Raw genomic sequence first — 18,198 nt, forward strand, 5'->3', positions numbered from 1 at the left:
TCAAGGTGTTTCAAGAATTTCTGCAAGCATCAATGCTTTATTCACCCTGCCTCACTCCCCCCATGTAGGAGATAGATAGAAAATTGCTTTCCTTTCAATTTCTTTTACCAGCCCCCCCGAAGGAAGTTCAATAAGTAAACCAAAGTCTTGCTTACATTGTGTTCATGCTTCAGAATTTTTTTTATCTGGACAACCAGCTTTCTTGGTGGTCTGAAAATCTCACGCTGTCTATTCCCATCTGCCACTTTGTTTGTCTACTAATCAAACCCACTTCCTTGCTGCTGGGTTCACTAGGCTGATGGCTACCAACATGTTCCATATACTGTGTGCTGGCAGATAGCGCAAGGGAATTGCAATCTTGCAACAGCTTAAACTGACTTTTTACTGAGAGAAAAAACTTCCAGAGATGCTATGATCAAGCTAGCACTCTGAGTAAGTACATGCATGCTGACTTTCTTGTTTCCCAATAAACTAATCCTGTCTTCTCCCACCCCTGAAGATTTCATGCAAGCTGTTATGTTCAAGAATAGGGGAGTCCAGAAACCCTGGTCCGAGTGCCTTCCAGTCTGAGGAGGCCTCATGTTGATGCCCCTTGATTTGAACCAGCTCCCCTGATATTCGATTCCATTTTGCACCATCCATCCATGGAGATGATTGAGAGAGTTTGTGCATAGGATTACAAGATAGTCCTAATAAATCGTACTATTTGCTATGGAAATACTTGGTGGCTTAAGAGTTGTACAAACAGCTATGAAGGAAGCCTGTGGGGCTGATGCCTAAATAAATAGCCCTCTTAAATATTTAACTCACTCAGTTCCTTGGGATGGCTCAGGTTCAGCAGTGAGCAGTTTTACAGCCACTTCATAAGCCACTTCATGAGGGAGGGAAACAGTAATTGAACTATCTCCTTTTGGCAGCATAGCCCCTGTCGCTCAAAATAATGAGTAAGTTTGGTGCCAGGTGGGAAAGCACACTGGGAGGCCAGGGTTTGCAGCCCTCCCCTGGCATGCAGAGCCTGCAGATACCTTCAAGGGACAGGCTGTACCTGAGCTGAGTTCAGCCCTGCTTGTCTTCTCCTGCCAAGCTGGGGGAGGAAGTAGGTGTTGGGGATGTGAAGGGGCTGAAAGTCTCTAACAGGCATGTACGCTCATTTCCAACCGTCTGGGAAAGAGCTCGGTGCAGCTACGGTTTTGGCCTGGCTCTCCAATCTCACAATTATTTTATATCGTTCAGAAGATACCGAGCCTCAGAAATTTGTGTTTCTCTCAGAAAGCTGCTGACAAGCTGTAGAAATTTTTATGGGCTTTCCAAGAGCTGATGTTTCACTTGCGCCCTTCTAGCCCCTGAGAGCCTGCTTCCAAATTGGCCAGACCTATGGCCAGTTCTGGGTTACGGCAATGTTTTGGTGGCTACATGAACGAGTACATATGGAGATGTTTGACTGGGACACCAATGGAACCAAATCCCTGCATGGACAGCTACTGGGTTTCTCTGGGGGCGCAGGGCATCTCCCCTTGGACAGCATTTGGCTGAAGGGTGTTTGTGTCCAGACTGTACAGACCCATGTCCACTGTCCAGACCACAACCAGCATCTGGCATGATAATGCTGACAGCATTCCCATGGGAGTTACCCCTTGGACTTTCCTTCGTTCAATACTCCTGCCTGGAAAGCTCCAGCTTTTGTCTTCACCCAGAAGGGCTCACTGAGCTCTTCTCATGTCTTCCCACTGATGTCAAGTCAACAGTGTTTACCAGCAGAGGCTTGGTGCTTTGTTCACTTTATGTTTGCGTTACCAGCCCAGCCAGAACCACTGCTACTCCAGCAAGGGAACTGAGCCACTTTCTGCCATCCTTCTGTTCTTCTCCTCTGACTGCTATGGCTTGTCTGAGCCTGCTGTGCAGCCAAGACCAGCGCCCAGAAGTCGTAAATCAGGTTCGTTTAGGAAATCACAGGATTTCAAAATTAATATATATGGTGGTTTGGCGTTTTTTCCTTGTCTCCAGGTTTTTGAGCCTTCAAGACACAGTTTTACTAGCCTGCATTGCTCTGGATCACTTTTTAACGATCAAGGCCAGCATTCCCTCACTGTCACGGAACAGTGTCTTGAAGAAATGACATTGGATACTGCACTAAAATAGTGACTGCTCTTTCTGCTTCCTCCATTCATTTTCCACAGTGTAGTTGGAGGAGACATTTGTGGAAGGTTAGTCACATTTTTCTAGTCACCTGAGACCTCTGATACTTGTCATCATCAGCATAGAAGAAAACCTGAATGAAGTTGGCAAAAAGGAAAACCTTTATTCTGAGATCTGTACCCAGCAAGCCTACCTAATTTACTGCATCTGGCTTTCCTTCTAAAACAAAAGACAAATTTGTTTCCAGCATTTCAGAAACAAGTTTATGCAAAAAGCACCAACTAGTTTTCAACTCAGTTGAAAATGTCTCAACTTTATGAGACATTAGCGTGTCTGTGACTATTCCAGCACACCCTATCATTCCAGCAGTTTGTGCAGCCCGGTCAACACCTCCAGTTCCCAAATGACTCTTGTTTTAATCCTCATGGAGTGAGAATACTGGCTTTATTTCTTGGCTCCAGTCACAAGCTCTGTGGTTTTAGAGACATTTGAGTATCAATATTGGTTTTCTCTTTAGCTGTTGATGATTTTCAAAGGCTGTATATACAGTTAAACTGCCATTAAATATAATATTTTTCAAATCTGTCTTGCTCATTACACTGTAAGATACAAGCTGAAACCGTATTCTCTATGAGACGGCTGTGTTTCTTCTGGTATTGGGTAATGGAGCATGCTGAAGATATTTCCACATTGCCAAAGACAACAATAAAACTAAGAGACAGCATGTCGCATTTCCCTTATAGACAGATCCAGGTTTTCTCAAATGCCTGGAAAATCCCAAGGGTGAGCAGCCGCAATTTCACTGAAGTTCACTGAATTTCACTGAATTTCTAGAGTTGGAAGGGACCATAGAGATCATCTAGTCCAACTCCCCTGCTGAAGCAGGATTGCCTAGAGCTAGAGCATGTTGCTCAGGACTGCATCCAGGCGGGTTTTGAAAATCTCCAAAGAAGGGGACTCCACAACCTCCCTGGGCAGCCTGTTCCAGGGTTCCGTCACCCTCACCGTGAAGAAGTTTCTCCTCATATTTGAGTGGAACCTCTTATGTTCCAACTTGTGCCCGTTGCCCCTCGTCCTCTCAGTGGGAACCACTGAAAAGAGTCTGGCTCCCTCCTCCTTCAACCCTCCCTTGAGATACTTGTAGGCGTTGATAAGGTCTCCCCTCAGCCTTCTCTTCTCCAGACTAAAGAGTCCCAGCTCTCTCAGTCTCTCCTCATAAGGGAGATGCTCCAATCCTTGAATCATCTTTGTAGCCCTACGCTGGACTCTTTCCAGTAGTTCCCTGTCCCTCTTGAACTGGGGAGCCCAGAACTGGACACAGTACTCCAGTTGTGGCCTCACCAGTGCAGAGTAGAGGGGGAGAATGACTTCCCTTGACCTGCTGGCTACACTCTTCCCTATACAACCCAAGATACCATTGGCCTTCCTGGCCGCAAGAGCACACTGTTTACTCATTGTCATTTTACTGTCCACCAGGACCCCTAGATCTCTCTCTTCAGTAGTTGCCTCTAGCGGGTCCACCCCTAACCTATACTGGTACCTGACATTTTTCTTCCCCAGGTGCAGGACCCTACACTTTTCCCTGTTGAACCTCATGAGGTTCTTCTTTGCCCAGCCCTCCAGCCTGTCCAAGTCTCGCTGGATGGCAGCACAGCCCTCCGGGGTGTCAGCCACTCCTCCCAGTTTGGTATCATCAGCAAACTTGCTGAGGATACACTCTGTCCCCTCGTCCAGGTCACTGATGAATATATTAAACAGCACGGGTCCAAGTATTGACCCCTGGGGGACTCCACTGGTTACAGGCTTCCAACTTGAACCTGCTCCATTAATAATTACCCTTTGGGTCCTGTCACACAGCCAGTTCTCAATCCACCTCACTGTCCCCTCATCCAGCCCATACTGCCTCAGTTTCCCAATGAGGATGTTAATAGTTCATTCATCAACACTACTCATTTGGCTGCCAGAACCAGTCTATACAAACCTTTTGGTAGCTCCATTTTACAAGCAGGGAACTGAGGAGCAATGGCCTAAATTGACTTGAGAGTAAGCATTTTATCTCCCACCCGACCCGGGTTTCTCTTGTGTGAAAACAAGGGCAGGAAGAAAATGGGTTCCCATTAGTTTTGCCCTAGTCTGGCATTTGTCTATGGATAAGCCAACTTGGGAAGTTATTATAGACTTTCCTGGTGAAGAACACCCTGTGGTGGTCTGAGATTTTGGGTGACCCCTGAGATCCAGGGGTGTGTGCTGATGTGATTAACCCATACCCCAATAGCCTTTTATCTTTTGGGGCAGACCTTTCAAGGAGCTTCTCATTTCACGGATTGCCATGAATTCTGGCAGCATATGTGAACTACAGAGTCCTTCTGCCCTCCTACCCAAAGGTTTTTGTTGTCAGCAATGTTTTTTGGCTTACAGTGGTTTTGCAGCCAAACAGCATCCTGACATCTACAGCTGATTATTTCTGTTACGTAGCTGCAGCGGGACATGAGGTCTCTCCTTCCCAACATGATGCAGCTACAGAGACTGGAGAAACGTGCCAGGGGAAGTAGGGTCTCCCTGGCTGGGTGACAGCTACTGCTGGCAGAGCGAGTGGTGCAGCCTGCCGAGGAGCCCCAGCCAGGCTCCTGATAGAACAAAGCTCCCATGGAAAGGCACAAGGTGAGGATGCTCCTTCTTGAACTAAACACCCACTTTGTGATTAGCTATGAGTGACCGTGGTTTGGAAGACCTATGTGATATAGTAACGTTATTTGGAAATGCTACAATTTCCTGCTCTTACTAATTTCCTTCTTTCTTCAGTTTTAAGAGAAGCTTCACCAAGAAGCTGTCAGCCAGCACAGAAGATCAAGAAAAGGAGCATGCTTACCACACCCTTGAGAAAAGATGAAGTTGAATAAACTCATGCATAGTTACCAATACATCAAGAAGAGGCATATGTCTTGGAGCTTTATAAAAGAAAAGTACTACAACCCAGATTAGCTAGTTCTTCATTTACTTTCAGTTAGAGTTGGAAACCAATTCAGACTAAACATTTTAATTGACGAATACAGTGCCTTCATGCCAGAAATTGCCTGTAAACACTCCATGACTTCTCCAGAAATACTTACTATTAGCTAAATGTTTTCCACAAGTTAACATCTGCCTGTGACTGGCTCAAGAGTTGTTCACCACAACTATTTGCTCACGTATCTGAGATCAAATATTTGAGCTATGGGACTAGTTAGCCAGTCATATGGTATTGCATGTCTTTTCAGCCACATCTGAATGCCTACAGGAGCAGCTTCAGCACAATGCTTGTTGAAAATACTGAATTTACATGTTTATTCACCACTGCCTTGCAGCAAACGCTGTCAAAAATAAAAGTTCCCTCCTGCAATCGATGACTTAAATATTAACATATTTGTAAACATCCTTATGATGCTAATAAGACATATACTTATTCAGATAGGGCTTTGGGGCAGTTAGAACTAGAACTGCTGTACTGCAGGCTTGGATTTCTCTGTCCTTGCAAGTCTATGTTCTGAAAACAAGAGTTTAATTTGATTTGCAGGGGACAGAACTGTTCCCATTCCAACCCATTAAAGCTAATAGGACAATTAATGACATAAGTAAGGGAAGAACTCAGCCCGGAATCCAGCAAACTGTTTTGGGAAGAAAGTAGTTCATATGTTTAAAATATTGTTATAAAAATTATATAGAGGCAGCATCTTCTAGGAATATTCTGCTACAGTTATGCAGGAAAATGTATATGCCGATGTTAGCATTTGAGGGAAAAGGTATTGCAACACCTCCAGGGCAACAGTTTTAAAAATCTCTGAGTATAAATTGGGCCTCTAGTTTCCTCATGACTAAGTAATTAGGAGTGACCATTAGTAAAACAACTGTTTCAATCATTAGCAATTTTTTTTTGGAAATTCCCCTCATTTTAGCATTCTTCTCAGAAAGACACTGGGTCAGTTGCCTTTACATTGGAGGGTGTATAAATCTGGAGCAAATCATGGGGAACTCTGCAGAGACATGTCTCCAGAAGCCTGCAGTAGCAGAACTCTACACTTCCCCTAGAGACATCTTTATTGTTTGTTTTGTTTTTATTTTTTCTAGCCCCCCTTCCTGTTCTTTCCATGCCCATGAGGGTAGTTGCCTCTGAGTCATTTAGAGAGGTCTGGATTTCAGTTCTTAAAAGTTTCTGTTCTTTGTCCCCTGAGAACTTTGCCAAGGTGTTGGCAGCCTGAAATCCAGCTATTTAACTCCAGGCTGAGGCAGGTCAGGATCAGCCAACTCCAAGTGTCAGAGAGTATTTTCCACCTATAAGCCTACGGGAGTACAAAGCCCCTCATGGCAGGGAGCTCGCCGAGTTTAAGAAGAGCACAAAAGCAGGGAAATTGTGAGGACCAAGACAGGGTTTTGTTGCATGGCATAAAAAGAAAACTGTTACAGATCGCTCACATCTTTTGCTGACTTGAGTGCGAGAGCAGTCCCCTCCAGTCTGGCATAACCCCAAGGGGTCTTGTCAAGGGGCATCTGCAAACTTGGTATTTACTGTTTCTGCTGTCTTTGGTCCAAGAGAGGGGGCAGGCAGGACCTGGGCAGCAACACATGCTCCTAAAGCCTCATTTCCATGTGTTCCATAGCTTCTGCCCTGCCAACTCCTCCAGGCACCCCAACAGGCGGGAAGGGAAAGTCACCTGAAGGACAGCCTGCCTGCCTGGGCTGAGCAGGCAGAGGAGAGCAGCTCAGCCCCAGCCTGGCTGCTCCTCACATTCCTCCTCGGTGTGAGAGCCACAAGCATGCCGAGCCTTCCCCACAGACCAGGACGTACAGCACAACAACCCTTCTGGTGAGGCAGGTAAGCATGCTGTACTTGGGTGACTCAGAGCACGTGTTGCCTGTGGTACTGAAAATTGTGTTTACTCAGAGACACTGCCCAAACCAGCATCCTTCTGGAGAGAAGTCGCTGGTTTGGAAGGACACTTGCAGTGAGCCTGGGATGCCCCACAAGAATGTGTTATGATACTCTCTGATCTACATTTAAGTTGTGGGTTTCTGTTGAAGTGATGAAAGAGTCAGGCTTTGGTTTTTATTAATTGTCTGGTGCTGGATGCCACCACATGCATCATTCCATCCCCTCCTGCTCTTTTGGCAGGTGTTTCACTAGCATCTGTTGTCTTAGCCCCAGAGGACCCAGACCCCTTCATCAAAAGAGAGCAGCAGGAAGCAGACAGTCATATGCTCTTTTAATGACTCAGACATCAGCATGATGTCCATGGCACCATGGCTGTTAACAAAACAATTAATAAGGATTGAAAGAGAATGAGGGGATAAAAAAAACATCAGCATGATCTTGTCAAGAACTGATTGCCTCAGACCAATCTCATTTCTTCCTCTGAAGGGATAATTCACATCGAGGGTAAAGAGGAAGCAAGCCAGATTATCCTGACGTTTTTTAAGCTCTCCACCTGAGAGTGGATTTCTGATTTTCGTTTGTGAAACAAAGTGAAATAGTCTCTGTGGAACTGCTGTGCACAACCAGTTGTATAACCACGTGCAAGGAGCAGTTGTCTGTATGTCATGCTGTCCAATCCAACAAGGAAATCCAAAGATCTGCTCCATAACTTTTTCTATTTACAATTTGAACTTGGGCATAGAGAGAACTCCTGTAAAATTTATTGGCAAGACAGGTGAGAGCAGGCCTTAAATCTAAAATTATTTTAATAAAACTGAGAGACAATACCAAAATTACATTATTGACTCATTCTATTTTTTATTGTGTATAGCTATTTGACCTTTCCCTGTAACATTCCTGTCTGGCTGACTGTTTTCCTCTTTATATCTATGCCTTTCACTTCTGCCTTATAGCACTTTTCATTTCTCTTTTAATGGTTTCTCAACATAGCTTAAGGGCAAGAAGAAATCTCCATAATTTGTGGCAAAAGAGGTTTTGGATCAATATGAGGAAAGATTGTGACTGCTGGGATGAGGAAACGTTCACTTCAGTGCCAGAGAGGTGGTGGGCTTTTGTCCACTGGAAGCTCTGAAAAGCAGATGTGGTGAACATCTGTCAGGCCTGGTCACCCAGCACTGAACCGATCCTGCATTCCTATGCTTAACTTTAACAGAGCAGCTGTGGATCCCGCAGCTGCACCCAGGACATGTCTCTTGAAGACCACAGCTATTGTCTATTTTATAAAATCTACAGCTGGAGTTTATTGAAAAGGACAACATTTCCCACCTCACCCTGCTCAGAGGCAAACAAGTCATGTTGCATCCCTGCTTTAGTCAAAAGGAAAAACTTCTGTTACTCAAGACTGATTGCATTTGTCTACAAACTCTTCAAAGGCATGTCTGTATGTGTACCTTTGCTCTGGTTGCCATTTCAAGGGCAATAAAGAAAAGTGGACATTTTGCACACCCTAACACAGAAGAGCTGTAGAGCTGGAGCAAATCAGCTCATCCAGAATTTTCACTGGTTGAACTAGTCATGCCAGAGCTCGTGTTGGGTTTCCCAGCAGTGGAGGAAAATTGAAAGTGTCTGTCCCAAGAAGGAGGGGCAGGTCTGGAGCCATAAGGCCTTATCACGTCTGTCACAAGAGTGAAAAAGGGAGGGAGAAAGAATAGCAGGTGACAATCCCCACAGCTGTCACCTTCCCATATCTCCTATCCCATCCCTTCAGAGGTGACAGACCCAGCACAGAAAAAAAAGCACAGTAGGCTCTTGGTTGTTTGCTGTAATCAGGTGTCTGTTGCCCTCCATAACTAGCCCTAGAGCAAGCCCAGAGTCGTACTTGTCCTACTCTGCTGTATTGGAAAATTATGAATTATTTCAATTACACCTTGATAAAATCCTCCTGGCACATTTGTGTGAGCAGAGCCCAACTGCCGGTTACTGTGTCGAGTGCTGGGTCTCAGCAGAGCCCTGCTGGAACTAATTCACCAAAAACAAGTACCGCAAATAACATGATTCCCTAGATGTGATGTGGTGCCTGGCTGAGTAGCTTTCTCTCTGGAGAATCACTTATGGGTAGGATGAGATGGCCTCAGATGGGAAATCCTGGGAGCAGCAGATTTTCAGCAACTTGTGTCCTGAGGGGTGGCAAGAACTCTGCCATGCAGGAGAGACATCATGGCTTTAACCTCACTGTAGAAATGAAGAATTCCTTTACTTCCTAATGTGGTTCCTACTCCGCCTGCCTGAGTGCCTGTGACAGCTAATTCAGAAGACATGAATACAGATCACTGTCATTTTAGCACTCTTAATGGCAAACCATTCCCATGCTGCTAGAAGTGATGGGGTACAAAATCCCATAGAAGTGAGACATTACAACAACACAGATAAGGCTGTGAAGACCATGTTCAAGTATCTAGTTAAGTTTATAGCACAAGAAAACAGTCTTTAGAAGTATAAATCGCTATATTCCTACAACTAACAAAAGCTTCATTTATGTCTTGGACTCATGTATCTGGCACTCCTTTAGTATTAATCCTTCCCCGTTTTACTACATGAGCAAAATTCTCAAGAGGCTTTTTAAAAATGAGAGCAAACTGGCTGAAGGAAAGTACATCAGGCAATCTCACTTGTTAAAAATGAACCTTCTGTAGAACACGGAAAGTCTCAGATGCCCCTATGCAGTCCATTTTGGTATCTGAAGATGCTTGTTCATTCATTCAGATTTAAGCTTTTCAATTTAATAAAAGTTTGGCAGCACACTAAAATGATCTAATCTGATGGCATTTCTTTCCTGATCTGCCAGCATGGAATTTAAAGAGGCCCGTGTCTCCATGGCTGTGCCTGTGGGTGACTGGATGTCTCAAGGGACTTGTCAAAAACTGACAAAAAAACATCATATCTAGATGTCAGATCATCTCTGAGCTTGGAGTAATGGGAGGACCATTCAGTAGCTGTCACTGGCTGGAGGAGCACCAAGGATGTGGAAGGGATGGTTTGCAGGAGATGGCGTGGGATTTGGCCGTCTTCCATTCACTGTAAGCTAAGCTTCTGTGGGAGATGCTAATTACTGTTTACACAGCCTCTTGGCAAACCCGACAGCCGGCTCTGAACTGATCCTGCAAGCTGGCAGCCCCTGACGGAGGCAGGGTGAGGCCAGTCTCAGTCGGTCCCAGTGCTGTGTGTGTCCCCTCCCTTGGAGACCACAGTGGTGCCTCTGCTCCTACCTAGCCAAGAGCCACCAGCAACAGCGACAGTGGTTGCTGTGCACTGCTTGTCATCCACTGCTTTAGATCTTGGAGCCCCACGTGCTTGTCTCCCTCAGTCTTCAAGATTTTTGCAAACTGAGACTAACAGGGAGACTTGGAGGGAAAGTTATACCCTGTGTACCCCAGATAAGGGAGCGAATTGCACAGCTTTCTTCTGAAACAACTGTCATTTGCCCTTTCCTTTCACTCTTGGTCCTCCACATATGGACTGCAGGGGCTTATTAACCAAAGGAAGGCATTTCTCATATCCAGCTAAGCCATCTTCACACTCCACCCCAGCTGCATGCTTCCCCTCCATTATTCTTCTGGTATCAGCAAATGGAAAGGTTTAGAGATGGCTGTGGCTGGACCTGACACACAAGCCAGCTTATTTTAGTGGGCTGCTATAATTCTGTGGTTCAACACTGGCAGCCAGACAGGGAGACAAAAATGAAGTGTATTATTTCCAAATGAATTCCCAAGAGTGCATTCAATTAGTGAGGTTGTTTTTTGACCTTTCACAGACTTCGTTAAAGCCCCTATCACTTTTCCAGAAAAAAGACAATTTTGAAAACAGACGGGAGTAAATGAAAAATTTATGCCTGCAGTGCCACACAGCCCAAAATGATCAGTCTTGAATGATCTCTGCTGAGCACCAGAGTGTAATTAAAAGGATGCTTATGAAGCCTTCATACTGTGAAATACAAATACTTGCCTATAACCTACTGGGAACTGCCTCATGAGAAAAAAAACATACACTCCATTTAATAATCTTAGCTGGTATGGCGTTTTGCATGTAGACTATAAAGTGACTTAGAAAGGGGAGTTTATGGAGGCTGGTATTAATCACTATGTGATGATACAAAGCAGGAAAAATACAGGAAAGAATTATTCCTTTGAAGCAGCTTTATAAAATACATAAGAAAACTCTGAGAAGAAGTAGGAAATATGTTTGGGAAAGACCTGAAAATTTACTTCAGGGGCTAAGATCTGAGAAGTACTGGAGGAATTAAGACAGTTGTCCTGTAGCTGTCCTGCCCCAGCCACGACAGTAGTGCAGGCTGGTACTCAGAAGAGGTGCCATTACCTACAAAAATTAAATACTCCTTAATAGGCACATGTGATCCTGCGTTATTTTTTAGCCTGTGTGTGCCTCTGCCTAAATCCCTTTTGGATCTAGCCTTGAGGCCCTTCTGATATCCGGAAGAGTTGTTTTCCATCTCGTAGAGCTGGAATGTTTTATTGGAAGCACTCTGCATCCCACCTGCGTGGTGCTGTGTGCGGTGCCTGTAACACACTCACGGCTGAGCGATGCTCTCCCCAGTGTATGTCACGACAAGGTGCTGTCACTGAAAGTGAGCTGCCGCCCATCTGTAGTTCCTCATTTTGACACAAACCTAAACTGAGCAGTTTAGACAGGGAACAAATTTAGGTGAGGTTCCTTTAACCAATTTTATGTCTGTTCCTATCATATGCTCTACTTAATACACTGTTTGTGTCATAAGCTGTGGCAGAAAGAATTAAGGTAATTTGGACCAGCTCTGCTGACAAAACTTTCCATATGCTCCTGGAAAGGTGAGTGAAAATGGTCATAGTCTGTTCCATTTCAGGTAACTACAAGAAGAGCTTTCAGATGGCAAAGCAGGAACAAAATGTGGTTTTACTCCTTGTGGAAATCAGTGTAATTGTACTGGTATAAAACTGGGTGAAGATGGTACCCTCAGGTCCCACTGAGCAAGCTCAGAAATTCAGTGCTCCATTGCTCGTACCTGATTGTCCACCTGCCCTTACTCAAAATGGCCACGAAAGGAGCCTACACCTCTGTAACAGACTCATGTACAGAGAGGCCACCTCCCCTGTTGGTACTGACACCTCACAGGAGAAGTGACTACCCGTTATCACCAAACACGGGTGGTGACCCCGCTTTACAGCAGGTGACAGGGGTCTGGGCCCTTGATGCCGCAGGCGGGGAGCACCCAGGCCAAGCAGGGAATTCCTCTCTGCCTGTTCCCTGGCAAGACACCATCCTGCCAGGACCCTGGCTCAGATGGACTAATCTACAGCTGACTGCTGAGCTGAAAGCATCTAACAGAGGCTGGAGCAAAGGCTGTGCATTTTGCTTTTACAGTCCTTGAGTCTGGGAAGGGTGCATACGCCTAACTGTCTGGAGAACACATGAACCCATTTCCTTGTACCCAGATGCTGTCTTTATTTCTCTGCAAGTATTCTTTTGGAGTCATCAGTGCCCGTGTGATGGAAGGCTCAGCTAACAATACGACTAAACTGAGCTTCATCTGGAATGAGATTAAAAGTGGCTATTTTATTGTGCCAGCCGTGGTCTATTTCTGCTGGGTCAGATGCATTTACTGATTCTTCTGTCATTAGCCACATTAGATCACACAGTCCCATAACTCTTGACATTTTCAGCTGTGTGTATTTCTAAATGTCAATTCTAAATATAAATAAATAAAAAAGCCCAAGACCATGCCTTCTTATGAAAAAAACCCGTTTCTTAACATTTGGATTTTTACAGATCTTCACTTTATTTAATGTGTGAGCATTAGAAAATCATGCCCTGACCTATAACTTTCCAAATAGTTCTTAGGAAATTTTAACTGTAACATTTTTAGGAAGGGTAAGAGAATAGAGTTCATCCTAGCACCTTCCTCTAGCACCTAGCACTGCTTATGTGTGGCCAGTCCCTCTGAATGGACATGCACTCAGCTGCACACAAAACCAGTCACTTCTTTCTGAAGGGGAGTGACAGGGAAGACAGAAGGAGGAATATTTGAACCTGCTTGTGCCAGGCCAACAATTGCAAAGGGAGGCTTCTTAAGCTTATAATAATTTCCTGCTGCTTTATAATATTACCCTGTAGTCTATCTTTTAAAAGGAAACAAACAACAATAACAAACAAGCTTATAATTGACAACATCAGTGAATTCTGCTCCTCTGGAGATGCCACAGGCATGTGTTCCCTTCTCCAGCTCTGCAATTGCTCAGAGACTTTCTGCCTCTCCTATCTGGCCGTGTGTTGCTGACAGGGGCTGCCCAGGCTCACAGCATGCTCCAGTTTGTCCCCCATGGCTGGTTGCAGAGAAGAGATCAAGAGGCAGTCTGCCAAAGTCAGCGAAGTCCTCCCTTGCTGGGGGAGAGGCACAGCCATAGGTGCTTTGTGTTGTGCTCCAAACTAAATTCCCAAGACCTTCCTCAATAAGTGTGTCTCTGGTCCCATGGGTTTACCCCAAGGAGAAAAAACTGCAGCTGTGCAGAGCAGCCCTAGGAAGTAACCCTTGCTACCCTCAATGGATCCATCTCGAGGCTTGGCACTTCTCTTCGAAATATTCCAGCATATTCCTCATTAGGTCTTTGTGTGTCAGAAACCATGCAGCAGACAGGAAATTTGAAGAGAGGCATTAAAAGATGTAAAGAGGCCTTAGAGGGTATTGTGCCACTATTCAAATTTGTGTTACTAAGTGATTTCCTCTGCCATCCCCACTTCTTTTCAGAGCAATGCATGTTACAGTTTAAGAAGGGACACCAGCCACCACAGAGCAAGAAAGGAAGCTGCTTGTTGTCAGTTGAAATAAGCAATTGAAACTGGGAGAAGATAGAAGGAGTTTCCAGAAGAAACATGAATTGCCTCTGGTGAGACCCAATCCCCCTTGGCTGCAGGGAGGTTCCCACCAAGGTAGGCAATGTGCCTTCATCCACAACTGAAGCTAATTGCAGCAGCGTTCACTTCTGCAGGCTTTAGAAACTCTAGCCCCGTCTCTTCTCTTTGAGGAAAGCACACGTAGCCAGCAGAGATCCATAGTTATTTAAAGAAACACTATATAATGAGGAGGAAAACATTTATTCAGTGCACTTAGCCATCCAGCGTCTTCTGTTTACATTAGCCAAGACTTTGGGGAAATACCTAAAAATGGAGGTTTATAACTGCATGAAGTCCAACAGTGTATCAGTGAGCAACATAAAGTTATTAGCAGTTCATACTAGCGTTTCCCCTCCTTTGCATGATTCTTCCACGTGATGCAGAAGCTTTGGGACAATCGCAATAATTCAGTTTTTCAAAGAGATGACAGGTTACATGGCAATGATATTCTACTTTTTATTAAATCTCTGAAATTGGCACATTGCTTGCCGTTGATTCATTTAGTAACTCTTGTCTTGAACTGAAACAGATGGAATTAGCAGAAATATGGTGTTGTTAAGGTTCAGCACTTGGCAAACAAAGGTGCTTTGTTGCTAGGAGAGCAATTTCTAACAGCACATTTTTAAAGCAGAAATTAATGATTTACCCTTCGCATGTTGCTATCCAATGTCATGTGTCTCTAGAAATCCACTTGTGAGAACAAAAAATTCCACTCATAGAGTCCAAACTTTCCTGTCTGCTCGGGAGCTATGAGAATACAGCGTACAGGAAAAAATGAGGCTCACCCAGAAACCAGCCATTCCTCAATGTTGAGAGCTGGATATTGATTGTCTCCACGCTGAAACACCTCGGCAAAAACAAGCATCCTTTGTTAGTGAGGAATCCAAGCCGTGTCCCTGGTCCATGGGTGTCTTGCCGGGATAACTATTGGCCCATAATCAAATGTGGCCAACAAAACGTACTTGTGAGAAAAACTGGAAGAACACATATTACTCCACTCTGGGCCATTTGGAAAATGAGTGTGAAAAATGCACAGGTCAAACCTGATTATGCTCTCCAGAGCAGAGCACAATGAAGCTGCTGACATGACAAGACAGAGGCGGGAAAGGGCTTGTTATGTTGAGAAGAAATCGGGTTAAATAGACATACCCGTGCCTGAGATTTATCTTGGGAACTGAGGATCTGACTCCAAAACCACCACCGAAGGCCACATGGTTGTGCAGCACTGAGAGAGTGTACGGGAGCGCTGCGGCAGGCTGCGTAATCACCACTGCTTCCAGATAAATGACTGTCACGAGGAGGCAAAGCCAGCCACACAAACGCTTTCTGCTGACCCGTAACAACATATCTGTCAGCAAACTAAAAGCAGAAGGAAGGATCATCTCCCGTATCACCCACGGAATAACACCCAAGGAGTGGTGTGAGCCTGCAGAGCTGAGGTGCTCGCTGGCCAAGGCACGTGGAGGTGCAGAGCATCTCACCGAGATGGGTCTCGGCATCAGCCATGGCTCAGCGTGGGAAGCCCTGGCTGCCAGCTCCCCGGAGCTGCCTTGGTTCCCCTGCACACCCCTGCCCCAGGAGCATCTCAGCAGCCAGCAAACTGAAACTGGAGGCAACTTTCAGCTGCACCTCAAAGTACATCCCCCATCTCTGTTTTCTGGGAGCATTAATAAGGTAGCTGTTAGATGGAGAACTGCAAAAGTGCCTACTTGAGGGACTGGTGAAACCAGAGCCCAGGGCTTTGCTCCAACCCTGCCTGGTTTGGGGCAGCTCCAGCCCACGGTGCCACATGCCATGAGAAGAGCATGCTCAGGGTTTTAACTTGTGGACAGAGGGTTTGCCTTACCCACTGCAGTGGAACAGACCAGGTGTGGAAAGGGCTTGTTTCCAGAAGTGTGCTCTGTTCCTGGTCTGCAGAACGGCTGGCACTTTCAAATCGAGGCACCTCTGTGCATGGCCAGGAGTGCCAGTCTGGGGACCCCCTCGAGCCTCAGGGGCACCAACAGGACACCCCAAGAAACAGCCACCCTGTCACTTGCACAATTCTGCATGGGACAGCAGTGAACTCCTGTCTGCCTCGTACTGCTGGGCTTCTGCATGACGCTGCCCCTAAAATGCCTTGCCAAGTGAGACAGCTTGTAAACCCCTTTCCACACCTCCTCTTTCCCCCCGACTCCTGGTTTATCTCTCTTCTTTGAAGTCCCTGAGGCTTGAACAGCATTAGCTCTGCACCTGGCAGCTCAGCTGTCCCCTTTCATCTCAAAGCCCCCACGGATCCACTCATTCCAAAAGTGCAGGAGCCATAATGCAAAGGGCTTGCCGGGGCTTGGACCCCACAGGGATTTTTCCATTACACTGTTGCAATACAAAAGGCCCAGAAGAAAAAAAGCGAAATCAGGCAACCTACAAGAGCTGGGTAGACGCGTTGGAGGTCCCTGCAGACCCGTGGCGAGCAGTAACCTTTCAATGCATTTGCAGTCATTACTGGTGAGTTCAGTGTGCCTGAGGAAACCAACCAACAGGACCCAGCGCTGATATCGCCAGGGACTGATTTAACAAAGAAACCTGCAGAATCCCTTAAAATGTCATCATGCCCAGCAGAATATAACACTAGTCCTGTGCGAAAGAAGCAGAAACCAGCATTTCCCAGGCAAAAGCAAGCAACAAGACCAGTAGCCCACCGACTCCTCTGAACGCTGCAGGCGCTTGCAGCCTCTGAAAGCAGCCTCTGCCCCGGCTGCTTTCCTGATGGCATTTGATGCAAGGCAGCCAGGCACTTGGCACAGACACTGCCAGCCCAGAGCAGAGGAAAGCACAGCTTGACAGGTGGCCCTGCACGCGAGATTACCTTTTCTGCTCTGATGACCTGCTTCAAACAGCATCAAAACTTGTCTTTCCTGTAAGGAGTTCTCCTTTATCAAATCCATCTCAAGGCAAGCAAACCCCATGAGGGAATGTGCTCAACATGGGAACACAAGGATATCCACAGGCAGTCGTACATTCCCTGATACTTGCAGCTTTTCTCTGAAACAGTATCCAAGATGTCACAGGTTTTGTAAAAGAAAGTTGGCTCCATTTTGCTGAGACATCTTTCTTTGCTGTCATGAAGCTGCACAGTTTGAGGGTCTGAAATAGCAGAGTACTTAATCACTTCCCCAACTCAAAGTACCTGTGCTGTGCTCTACTGAGCCTTGGTAGGAGACTTCACCGAGCTGAAACTGTTTCCTGCACTTGGAAAGGCTCCTGGCCTTCCTTGGGCTGTTGCTTGCTTAACAGCACGAGTCTTCTCTGCCACGGGGCTGCACCCATGCAATTCAGTCAGATTTAAAAACGAAGGCAATTTAAAATTGCACTCTGCCTGACTTCTCCCATTTGCCTGACCGGTGGAACCCAGCTCCAGCAGGCTCTGCAGGCAAGGCTGTCAGCCATGGCATGGCCAGCACCCTGCCACAACCGCATGCCCCAGACTGGGGCAGTGCTGGCAGGAGAGTGGACCTGGACAGGGAGGGAGATGGCATCTGGCACCACCTGGGAAAGGGAGAGGGGGAAAGCATCACAGGAAGGCAGGGGAAGGGGGAGCCATGTAGACCTCCGTGGGAGGATGAGGAGGTGCCTGGAGCCAGTGAGAAAAGGAGAAGTAGAAGAAAGTCACAATTGAGACTCTGTGGGAGAAGAGAGAGTGTCTGAGAAAGGGAGGTCGCTTTGGCAGGCAATATAAAGGTCCTTTCTTTTCCTATCCAATTACTGGCTGCTTTTACAGTCCAAAATTAACTACTGTAGTCCAAGACAATTACAGGCTTCATTAAAGCCATGGCAGAATGAGCTGTCAGATTGAAGAGCTGTCAAGACCTTTCGTCTAAGGAAAAGAGCAAGAGGCTCAGGCTGCTGCCAGCCACACTGCAAGCAGCCCCAGCACACAGACAGGGGTTTTCTCTGGTGGTGGGCTGGGGAATGTGTATTGAACAGGCAAAGCCAGGAGGATTGATGCCCAATGTGAGTGGCAGATCGAGCTTGACAAGCTGCCGGGCCAGCAGGTTTGGGAACAGAGTTGGCAGCCACTGCTGCTGCCCCTACTTCCTCGGGAGGTGATGTCAGATAGCCTCCATTTGTATAACTGGTTCTCACCCTAATGGAAACTGTCCTCCAAGTGATTTCCTCCAGTCACCAGCTGGACAGTGTCACTGGCAAGGCAACTCCATGCCCTATAGATGCGA

General features: G+C 46.1%; 1 long non-coding RNA gene across 1 annotated transcript in view; it reads left to right on the plus strand.

The window, feature by feature from the left end:
• LOC106893025 overlaps positions 1 to 5,264 on the plus strand; it is a 69,490-nt gene extending 64,226 nt beyond the window's left edge. Inside the window, exon 3 of the long non-coding RNA XR_001412974.1 lies at positions 4,939 to 5,264. This is a non-coding gene — a long non-coding RNA (uncharacterized LOC106893025). The remainder of the gene's footprint in view (positions 1 to 4,938) is intronic.
• The last annotated feature ends 12,934 nt before the right edge of the window (positions 5,265 to 18,198 follow it).

This window comes from Calidris pugnax, unplaced genomic scaffold (genome assembly GCF_001431845.1).
Source record: "Calidris pugnax isolate Ruff unplaced genomic scaffold, ASM143184v1 scaffold24, whole genome shotgun sequence".
NCBI classification, from domain to species: Eukaryota; Metazoa; Chordata; class Aves; order Charadriiformes; family Scolopacidae; genus Calidris; species Calidris pugnax.